Raw genomic sequence first — 10,374 nt, 5'->3', positions numbered from 1 at the left:
GCGACACATTATAGACCAAGTGACTCATAGCAAAAGTTACATTAAGTTAAATTAATTTCCCATTTGGGACAGTAAAGTCAAAGTCTGTCTAACATCGGTGAATAAAACTGCAAACTCTGAGCAGCACTGTACACGGGATAATACAAATGTATAATAATACTCATTTCTGACATCCTGCTCTTTACTTTTATGATCTTTTGTCTTTCAGGCCAAGCACTGATGTGGGTCATTTAAAACCAGGACTAGAGGGTGAAGTTATAGCCTATAATTATGGTCTTTTCTAAAAGTACATTGAGATGTATTAGTATAGATTTATATTTAAATTGTATTCATATTCCGATGCATCATTTGAGATGCTGGCCAGCAGCTGAACCGGCTTCTATGAGGATGCCTTGCAGACCCTAAAGACACCCTGATAAGTCCAAGAAAGGTAAGCACAGGTGTAAATCATGCAAATAAAGACTGCTGAATTCCATGGAAATTGATTTCCTTGTAATTTGCATGCTGACTCATGTCTTATTATAGGATTATTTATCAGGAGCTATTTAATGCTTTATGCTGTGAGAGGTTAAGTTTATTGTTAGCCCCAGAAATAATCAGATTATATCCTTAAAATTCATTGCAGAGTGTCTTCATACCTCGTTTTCGCCAGTAGGTGGCAGCAAGAAAAAGGCAATCCTTTTGGCAAAAGCCATTTTTCATTCAACCTGAACCCCTAACCCGTACAAGTACTTTCTTCAGATCCACTATAAGATACCCACCAGCATTAAATAAGTAATGCATTTTAATTTAACAAAGTCAGGTCTTGACCTTGTGTGGTCTGCCGCCACATCCGTCCGATGTGTCCTTGGTGGGCAAAACACTTAACCCCGAATTGCTTCCACTGCTTCGTCAGCAGCATATGAATGTGTAAGAATGGATACTTCTGATGGACACTTTACGTAGCAGCCTCTGCCATCAGTGTGTGAACAAAATTTGTACATTTTGGGCGACTGCTGTGGTTTAAAGTTTGTCAGCCCTCAAGGGCCTCCTTACTGGCCTGGGGCCCCAAGCAGTTGCCTGCCTTGCCTGTTGACAAGAAGCGCCTCTGACGCTTAAGAACAGCTCATGCCTCGCTGTGATGATGTAACATTAAACTCCATATTTCATGAAAAAGAAAAACATCTCTAGGATTTTTACATGAGGAAAAACGTCCTCTGATTCGTCCAGTGGTTGTTTCCAGAATCCGATGGTATCACATGATCACCCACAGTGATCCCGGGACAAACAGGGAAGCCCAATGAAATTGCGTATTGGATAAATGTAACCCTCTGAAATCCCCTCGCTGCTGCTTCCTTCAGTCCATCTGATGTGAAGGCAGCCAGCAGGGTGCTCCGCTGCAGCGAGATTTTCATCATTGATGAGTCTTTTTTTATTTAAGTAAAAGTGACAATGATTACAGATCAGTGAAGGAGTGAGAAGGTCAATCTGCACCACAGCTCGCTTTACTGCGGTGGGCTTTGCCTGAAATCTGTCTGTCAGCGGCCCCCTGCTGGGCAGCGTTTCTTTGAGCGCTGCCTCGAGTCCCTCTGATAGTTTGTTTTACTTTGATTGCTCTGTGATCAAATCCAGCTGCCCTGAGTAACTGGATATGTTTTCTGTGTGTGTTCTCTGTTTTGTTTAGCTTTGTTTATGTTTACAGGGAGAACAGACTAGACACTGTTAGAAAGTCGCTCGGCTCTGTTGTGGGTCCTTGTGATGACTTGAGGTTGGTACTGCGTTCTCCCAAAATCACTTTGTGTACGAACCGACTGCGTTGTGCTCACATGTTTGGACTTTGTCAATATGGAAAGGCATTAATTTAAAGATGGAGGGTGAGAGCTGTCAGCATCTTGGTCTGATTCTTTTCTCCTCCTGGTGTTTATTGCAGAACAAAGACTTCTGGTGGTTTTGATTGTAATTACTTGAACTATAAATCCCCATAACTTGAGAATACAGAACCGTATCAGTCTTTATAATGTTCTGTTGCCGTGCAAACACTAAACTGATAAAACATGTTCTCCTCGAGCAGTAACCTCCAGGAAGTTAAAAATGAATTTTGCAGTTCCTACAGTGGCCACTTGAGGCAGACTCCAAAAGTGAGTCAGTGCCCATCAGGCCCCATATTAAAATGACAGACAACAGAGCAGAATTAAACATAATTACAGTCTGGTACAAAGAAAGAAAGAAGTTTGGTCTCTGTGACTTATAAACTCTGGATGTTAAAATGTCTGTATGAGTCACTTGTGTCATATATTAAGATTTAAAGTTATTCATAATAAGGTGCATGGTTGCTTTGACAGGTGGGTGCTGCTCTCTGCCTGCTGCTTGTCGCCTCAGCTAACCCAGTCACTGCCATGTTTGTGTCCTCTGTGTGTCTTTAGAGATATTCTGAAATATTCACACACCAACAAAGCAGCGGGAGCAACTTGAGGTTAAGTGTTAAGTTTTTATTTGAGATAGTTTTTTACCCGATCAAACACAGAGCGAGGAGGATGTGGGTACAAGATACGATCCATAAAGAGCGCCGGGGAGTCGGGGACGTCAACAGTGCCTTTCTGAAAAGTTGAAAGAATTTCTACTTGAGCGCAAAAAAGGCGGCGCACTCGGAAGAAAAAAAGCTGGGAGCTGCGCTTTTTCTGCTGCAAACGCTCTCTCCTCGTTGAAAACAATTGAAAAAACACGTTGGCGCTCAGAAAAAAAACATATCTTTTTTATTCATGACTAACTTTTAATCTTGGCATTTCCACAACACATGGAAAGAAAGAGAGTTACAGTCTTATATCCCTCATGACACTGGATGGATAAAGACTTGATGTAAAACCAGGAAACATTTGATAAAGTACTGTGAGAATGTGGGACCAATTGGAAACTCTTCTTCTGTTAAACTCTGTCGCTCTAATAAATCTGTTCCTCTCTTTGGCGGCAACAGGATGTAGAGTTATCGGCGAGGTATGGTGATTATAACGAAGCACTTTGGGGGGCTCAAGTTGTTAAAACGGTAAAAAAAAGTCCTCTAGTGGAATATCACTGCAGAGAAGGCCGAGCTGGGAGCACAGTGTGTTTGTTGTGTAGTCTGGCATGGATGCGTCTGGTTTTGTTTGCACTTTGTGGTCGTTTGCAGCACGTTGATGGGCACGCTGCATACAACCACACTGCATGTGGTAAACAGGCCTCATGCAGAGTATGTGGACAGGACTAAAATTAGCTGTGATTGCAATGCCATAAAAGCTGAGAGCTTAGGTTTGTAATGGTAATGTCATATGTTTTTGATGACTGTTTATAGACACCGAGGATACGGCTGTGTGACTGTTAGATTTCTTTCTGTGTTCTGTTCACGTGCGCTTTTTTTTTTTGCAAATCTTCAAATCTAAAAAGAGGTTGTTATTTTTTTCTTTCTGAAGGTCTTACATAACCACCAAGGCACCGATCCCATACCATAATTTAGTGCTGCAAAACCTCCTGGGATTAACTAACATACATACACATGTAGTGAGGTTTGTATTTAGATGTATGGACTTTCCACTTTGTAAAGAGGAAACGTATCAGTCCGTATTGGGAGTAGAAATCAACCGCCATCTGATAGTTAGCTTAATGCTATCACTAGCGTACCATCATGCAAACACAATCATAACAAACTAAATTTAAGTATGTTATGAATGAAAACAAATGTGACAAGACTCTAGGGAAGTCCCTTTTGCCACGAAAACCGAACCAAAGCTTGTTTATACATTTCTTATCTATGAATCAGCAAAACTACAACGCTATGTTCTCTCTGACAAAACATGTTAAGTATGCTAACCTTTAGCTGTCATGCTAATCCTTTGCAGGCATACACCATTCTTTGTAAAGAACTGGACAGCAACTAAGGCTCAGTTTGTGGCTTCCATGTTGTTAAAAGATACAATAATTGTCCTGTATCCTGAAGAACATCCAGATGGTGCATGCATCAGCGCTAAATGTGCACATGACGTCAACGCAACATGCAGAGGGTGTTTAGGTTGAGTACAATCACTTCTATCTGAACCAGTTCTCTCACCCGCTTCCATCGCTGCAACACCTGTTGGTTTGACCTGATAACTGCTCTCCGCCTACCTTCTCTGGTCCAAACAAATCCAGAGCATTCAGGACCAGAATCTAAAGTTAGAAGGAGGACATACTGGCTGCTGCATTGTTGTCAGAGAAGCCAGCACTTCAACATAGCATGTTTCCTTAATGTCTGATCATACAGTAAGGTCACTTTATCATTTCACTCACTACACATCTTACAGATTGGACCTTTAAGTTCCAATTTGAAGCTCAGAGTCGGGAATGTAGTTCATTGCCATCTTGTCTTGTGTGATTACATTTTGACTGCAGAGTTGAAAACATTGTCACGTCTCTATCCCTGTTGACAGATTGCTCTGTAAGTTGCACTAAAGTGGACTCTGCTTTATCCGGTTTTACTCTAAATGAGACGAAATGAACATCATGCTGTGGTGCAAAAGGATTGAGACCTCCCCCAACCAGTGGAGCTGCCCCCTGCTGGCCATGAGAAAGATTACAGTTTTAAGACACTGCTGTACTAGCTTCCATTTTGAAACAAGAAACTACATCCACCTCTTACACACAGTGTGTGTGTGTGTGTGTGTGTGTGTGTGTGTGTGTGTGTGTGTGTGTGTGTGTGTGTGTGTGTGTGTGTGTGTGTGTGTGTGTGTGAGTAACAGGGAGCTCCATAGGCCTGCTAGCATGTCTAAACAAAAATCAAGTATTGTTTTGATTAACCAGCCAGTAGCATGAAATGTTGTGTAAACATCCATGGTCCCCAGAAGAGGAATTTATCCGACTTTTATTTCCCACTGATCATTCCTTCGCTATCAATGTGAGATTGTCATTATTGGTTTGTAAGGTAAGTCAACCACTCTTGGATCATTTGCTAAATAAATGACAGTGAGGTAAGACATGCATGGCCTCCAGAGGAAGAATCTGACTGACTTGGGTGATCCCCCTGACCTCATGTTTTGCCACCCGCAGGTTGTGTTGTTAGCTGAAGCTCAAAAAGTGACTTATTTCCATTAGCTCCCCCCCACCACCACCACCACCCTCCGCAAAACAAGCTGTTCTACATGTCTCCTACATGCACCTACAAATGAAGTCTAAATATGCATCCACAGGCAATTTTCGCGGTTGTTTCTCGTGTTGCCTAATTTGCATGTACAGTGGAAAGAGCGGACCACATTCCCAGCGCTGGTATGCTTGGAAGGCAGTGTGAGACATTCCCCGAGTAATATTTCTGTAATAGCATCATGTCATGACACAGACACCTGCATTGACATGTAAAGCTGAGCTTAAGCTGCACTCAGAGCCTGAGGATAAAACGCTGCAGCAGAATCCATACCGCCAGATTGCGAACATACCAGAGGACGACTGTGTGACGTCTCCTCACATCACAGGGGTGTGAAATTTCTGACTGTGTGGGCTGGAATAGTAGATGCATTTCTTCACTTTAATGCTGACTGGGGCCCTCAGGCATGCCATCTCTTTGTGTTCTCTTTACTTTAAAAGTCAAGTACGCTGTTATCTATGACACACCTGGATGACGCAGTTTGGTTGGAAGAACTCCTGGGACACAAAAACGTGGGAGGAAAGAAACGATGCACGACGAGTCATCAAGTTTTTCCCTCCCTGCACCTTTTCGTTCTTTGTTTTCGACCAAAGCGTAAAGGAAGGATCCCTCTGCATCAGCGGTGGGCAACTGGCGGCCCGCATCAACCCTCAATGTGGCCCTCAGGAATTGGAAACATGAAGAAAATGTGACAAAATCTGCCATGAAATCATGAAAACCAGAAATATTTCCATCATAATATTTGATCACTGGCATATGTTGATTTTTTTTAAATAATTGATTCATAATTGATCGTTTTTGTATACTACAATTTGGCCCTTTGGCAGGGAGAATTAATTGAATGTAGCCCTTGCCGTGACCAAAGTTGCCCATCCCTGCTCTACATTGTACTGCTTAAACAGAACGTGATAAAAACAAATTAAGTAGTCTGACAGATGTAAATTAGCTTCATAGCTAACTCTGGCTCAAACGGTTGTGTTGTGCATCGACCCTTCAAATAACGACGAATGATTCCTTAAAGAGGCCATATTATCCCCCTTCTCCACCTTTTCAAACAGTCCCCTGTGGTCTAAATGAAACATCTGTGCTGTGCTTTGGTCAAAATATAACATGAATCAAGCACCAGAGGAGGTTTGTGACCCTGTATAAACCAGCTCTCTCAGAACGCTCCGTTTTGGTGTGTGTGTCTCTTTAAATGTAATGAGCCCCCCCTCAGTTTTCCCAGTAGACATCACTTCTTTGCTAGTGAGAATAAAAATGGCAGACCTGCTCTAAAGTTTTGTTCTAGGCTGGGGGTGGAGTCCACAGGGTTTATTTCACATTTTGTGGGTCAGTAGACACTCAGGTTACCCAAATATATGTTCAAAAACACTGTAGAAGTGGATTTTCCATAATATGTCCCCTTTAAGTAAACCACAGTTATACCTGAACAATCAACTTTAATCAAAAAAATAATTTGTGTTTCTTTGGGGCGCTGGTGGCCTAGTGGTTAGTTTGCACACGCCATGTACAGAGGCCACAGGGTTCAAATCCCACCTGTGGCTCCTTTGCACCACACTAGCTCCTTAATTTCTGTCACTGTCCCTCTAATGAAGGCGTAAAAAGCCCCAAAAATCAATCTGAAAGAGTTTGTTCTTTCCACCTCTCGCTCTGAAACATGGACCCATGAAGAAAAGATGATCTGTGTTTGAGACACACGCCCACTCCTGAATGTTGATAAAAAATGGAGTTTAGTTTTGGACAATGGCGGACAAAAAGTCAAGTCCCTGATGTTTCTGTGTCCTCCTCACAAACTAACGCAGATCAAAATGACTGATGTCGTTTAATCTTTCACCTGTCTTTTAAAGTCAACAAACGCGCAGCCTGAGCTGGATGTGAGCGTTAACGCTTTGAGAAAGCGGAAGGAGCACGGATGTGTGTTTCGTCACGGTGCCCTGGTCGCTGCCACCTGGCATCGACCATTAGGCGTTCTGCCATGTTGGCACTGCGTGGGCAGGAACAGCAGATGCTTCTGCCTAACTCTAGCTGTTAAAATACCCACACATAATTTAGTTTAACGCAGCGCTGGGAGATGTGTTTTGTTGTGTCCAAGTCAATCTGAGAAACAGAGAAGTGCATCAGTGGATAGTAACGGTTTGAAGGGCTGCACTTAAAGAATTGTAAATCACGGAGCAATGGAGGGCGGCCAAGTTCCTGTTGATACGTTGATTTAGGCTTTAAATCTTGAGAATCGACCCAGTGATCTACTTCAAATGAGACCAATAATCTCTGCTCCCACATGGAGTGAATTATGAAGAGTCAGAAGACGCTGATAAGCCTGTTTGATCTCGGCATGCCGAAGCCACAATAAAGGAAACAAAGGCCTTTGGAGCCGAGGCTGAGCCACTAACCACAGTGATGGTGAGTGTGTGTGTGTGTGTGTGTGAGCACCAAGTGTGTATGACAAAGAAAAAGGTCTTCACACATGAAGCTCATATTTCAAGTGATATCCGGTTTTATTTTTTGCATGCTTCTCAAGCTTCACAGATTTTTTTCCTGCTATTCTTCTAAATACGAACAGCAATGACTTGAATTTAAAGTCAAGAGAAGCAAACAAGAGCCACACACCAAGGAGCTCACGTTGAAAGGATTTATTCATAAGTGACACTCTTCTTCAGACTTAAAAGTGTATTTTGGGAGTCGCCATCTTAAGTACAGGAACAGGACGAACAGGTGACCTGACACCGCTGAAATTTATCATTCTCTAAACAGGTACTAAAAAAAAGTAAGATTTCATTTATTAATCCTGCGAGAGGAAATTGAAATGTACACTCTGTTGTTGAACCTGCTACACACACAGAGGCTGAAACACACACACATGCACACACAGGATCCTCTGAACATGCACTGATGGAGAGATGTCAGCGTGAGGGAGCTGCCCACAGTGAGCGCTTCAGAGCTGGTGGGAGGGTTTAATGCCTTGCTCAAGGGCACCTCTGCAGTGCTCAGCAAGTGAACTGGCACCTCCCTACAGACTGAGCTACTGCCGCCCCAGTAGCATAAGATCTGAAAGCTAATTCCCTATTTAAAAATCCTCTGTAGAACAAAGAGATCCATAATATAAAATACAAAGACAACAATACACATCAATAAATATCAGTATGCATATATACCTGACAAAACTGAGATAAATACCAGTGAAAAAACATCCACCACCACACCTACCTCTCTCAATCCAGCACAAACTTGTATGGACATAACTATGAACATATTTTTATATATGACCGAGATCTGTAATGCTGCTGTACACAAGTTCTGCCAAACAAAGTTTGTATTGTGTTCCTTCAATGACAAGAAAGTGTATCTATCCATCTATCTATCTGTCTGTCTGTGTGTGTTTGTGTGTCTCTGTCTGTATGTGCTTACACACGTCTGTATATGTGTTCAGAAAACGAGCAGTAAGGACCGACGTGACACTACACTGTATCACAGCGGTTCAGACAAATTATCAAGACCAACATATTTAATAGATATATTTATAATTGAAGAGTCAATGAGTCAAATGGAATCAATATGACACGATACACGTTACTGTCAGCTGCTTCAACAGCATGTGAGTCCGGGTCACAAGCGGGGCAGTGCCACAGAATATTTTCATTTAATTTACATTTAATTTTGTTCTTTTAAGCGGTACAATGTAGAGGAATACTTTCTTTAAATTGTTTGCCTTTACAAAGAAACAAAAAAGGTGCAGGAAGAATAAAGACATACAAACGTTTGTACAGGAGGGGAGGGAAGATTTAATAAATAAGTAGAATTTTTTTATTTTTCACAATACAGTGACTGTGTCCAGAATACGTGCTAAAATACACTCACATTTGCATAATCCAGCGCACGCTTACCAGAGAAAGGAGAAACAAATCATTCAGGTGAACTTCATTTTAAAGTTGAGCAATTAAATCCAAATAACTTAAAAATAATTCTTCTGACTCAATATTTGTCAGTTTTGAATTGTCGAGCGTTAACACAGATGTAAGGTCAGGTGTGTAAAACATTATATTTGTTTCTTTTGTTTCTTAGCTAGTTATCTGCATTCTTCACTTTATTTTGGCGAAGCCTTGAATTTACTCGTTAGGCCAAAAAGAAAAACGGGCTAGGACTGGATCGAGGTTAAGAAAAATTGAGCCACTACAGAAAGTATGCTCTCATTGTAGTTCGCTTTGTTTGTTTAAGTATATTTTTAATTTTTGCTTTTAAAATATCTGATGACAAATGAGTGAAAATAAAAGCTGTAAATCTTAAAACGGTGATATTGTGAATAAAAAGAGGGTTTAATCCTCGGTGATGTGAACTTGCATTAGTAAGCATGTTTCTCTGCACCGTTCGGTCTGCTCCCTCCCTCCCTCCTCTGTGGTCCGACATGACCCCCCCCCACCCCACCCCACCTCACCCCTCTCCTGACAGATTCTCACAAAAACAAAGGAGCTTAATGTGATTTTAAATAAAACTTTTTAAAAAAGGGAAGAAACAATCCAAATGGTCAGCATAATTTAATGAGACAAAGTGTGAAAGGAACTAAGTGGATAACCGAATGCAGAGTGGGCTTGTGGGTGGGTGGTGGATGAAGTCAGGGATATTTCAGCATCCCTCGGTGGTTGAGCCTGCTGACAGGAAGGAGAACGAGAGAGGGGGAAAAAAACTGTGGAGTGAGAGACAGTGAGGGAGGGAGGTGGTTAGAGGAGGGTGAGGGGTAATTAAACCAGCGACTCAACGGTTGTACATGTAGAGGATATGGAGAGAGAGAGAGAGAGAGAGAAGGACAAAAGCGGTGTGGTTATTTGAATCGTCGGTCCCCCAGCCTGTTTGGACAAGCAGGATTTGCATGTTGGGTTTTCAGCTGGAGCCCCGGGGTAGGGTGGGGTTGGGTGGGGTGGGGTAGGTGGAAACAGTCATCTTCATGGTGCTCAGGGTGTGGCTGCTGCTCGGGGTACATGACTTGCCTTCTACAGGGGTAGGTAGGTGGGGAAGGGGAAGGGGGACCACGTCTAACCTCAGGAAAACAACGTGGTCGAAGACGCCGACAACAGGTTCATGTTGTTTTATCTTTTAATAACCATCAGAAAACTGATCTGGTGTGAAAAACACCTGAATTACATCACATCATTAAAGGTTGGATAACAGTTGGATAAAGCGTTTCATGTATTTTGTAGATTAATGACTCAACCCCAGAAGAACATGAATCTGTTATTTTCATTTTTAAATTTGAGCAAAAG

Source organism: Labrus bergylta, chromosome 14 (assembly GCF_963930695.1).
Source record: "Labrus bergylta chromosome 14, fLabBer1.1, whole genome shotgun sequence".
NCBI classification, from domain to species: domain Eukaryota; kingdom Metazoa; phylum Chordata; class Actinopteri; order Labriformes; family Labridae; genus Labrus; species Labrus bergylta.
Note: the sequence above shows the minus strand (reverse complement) of the source record.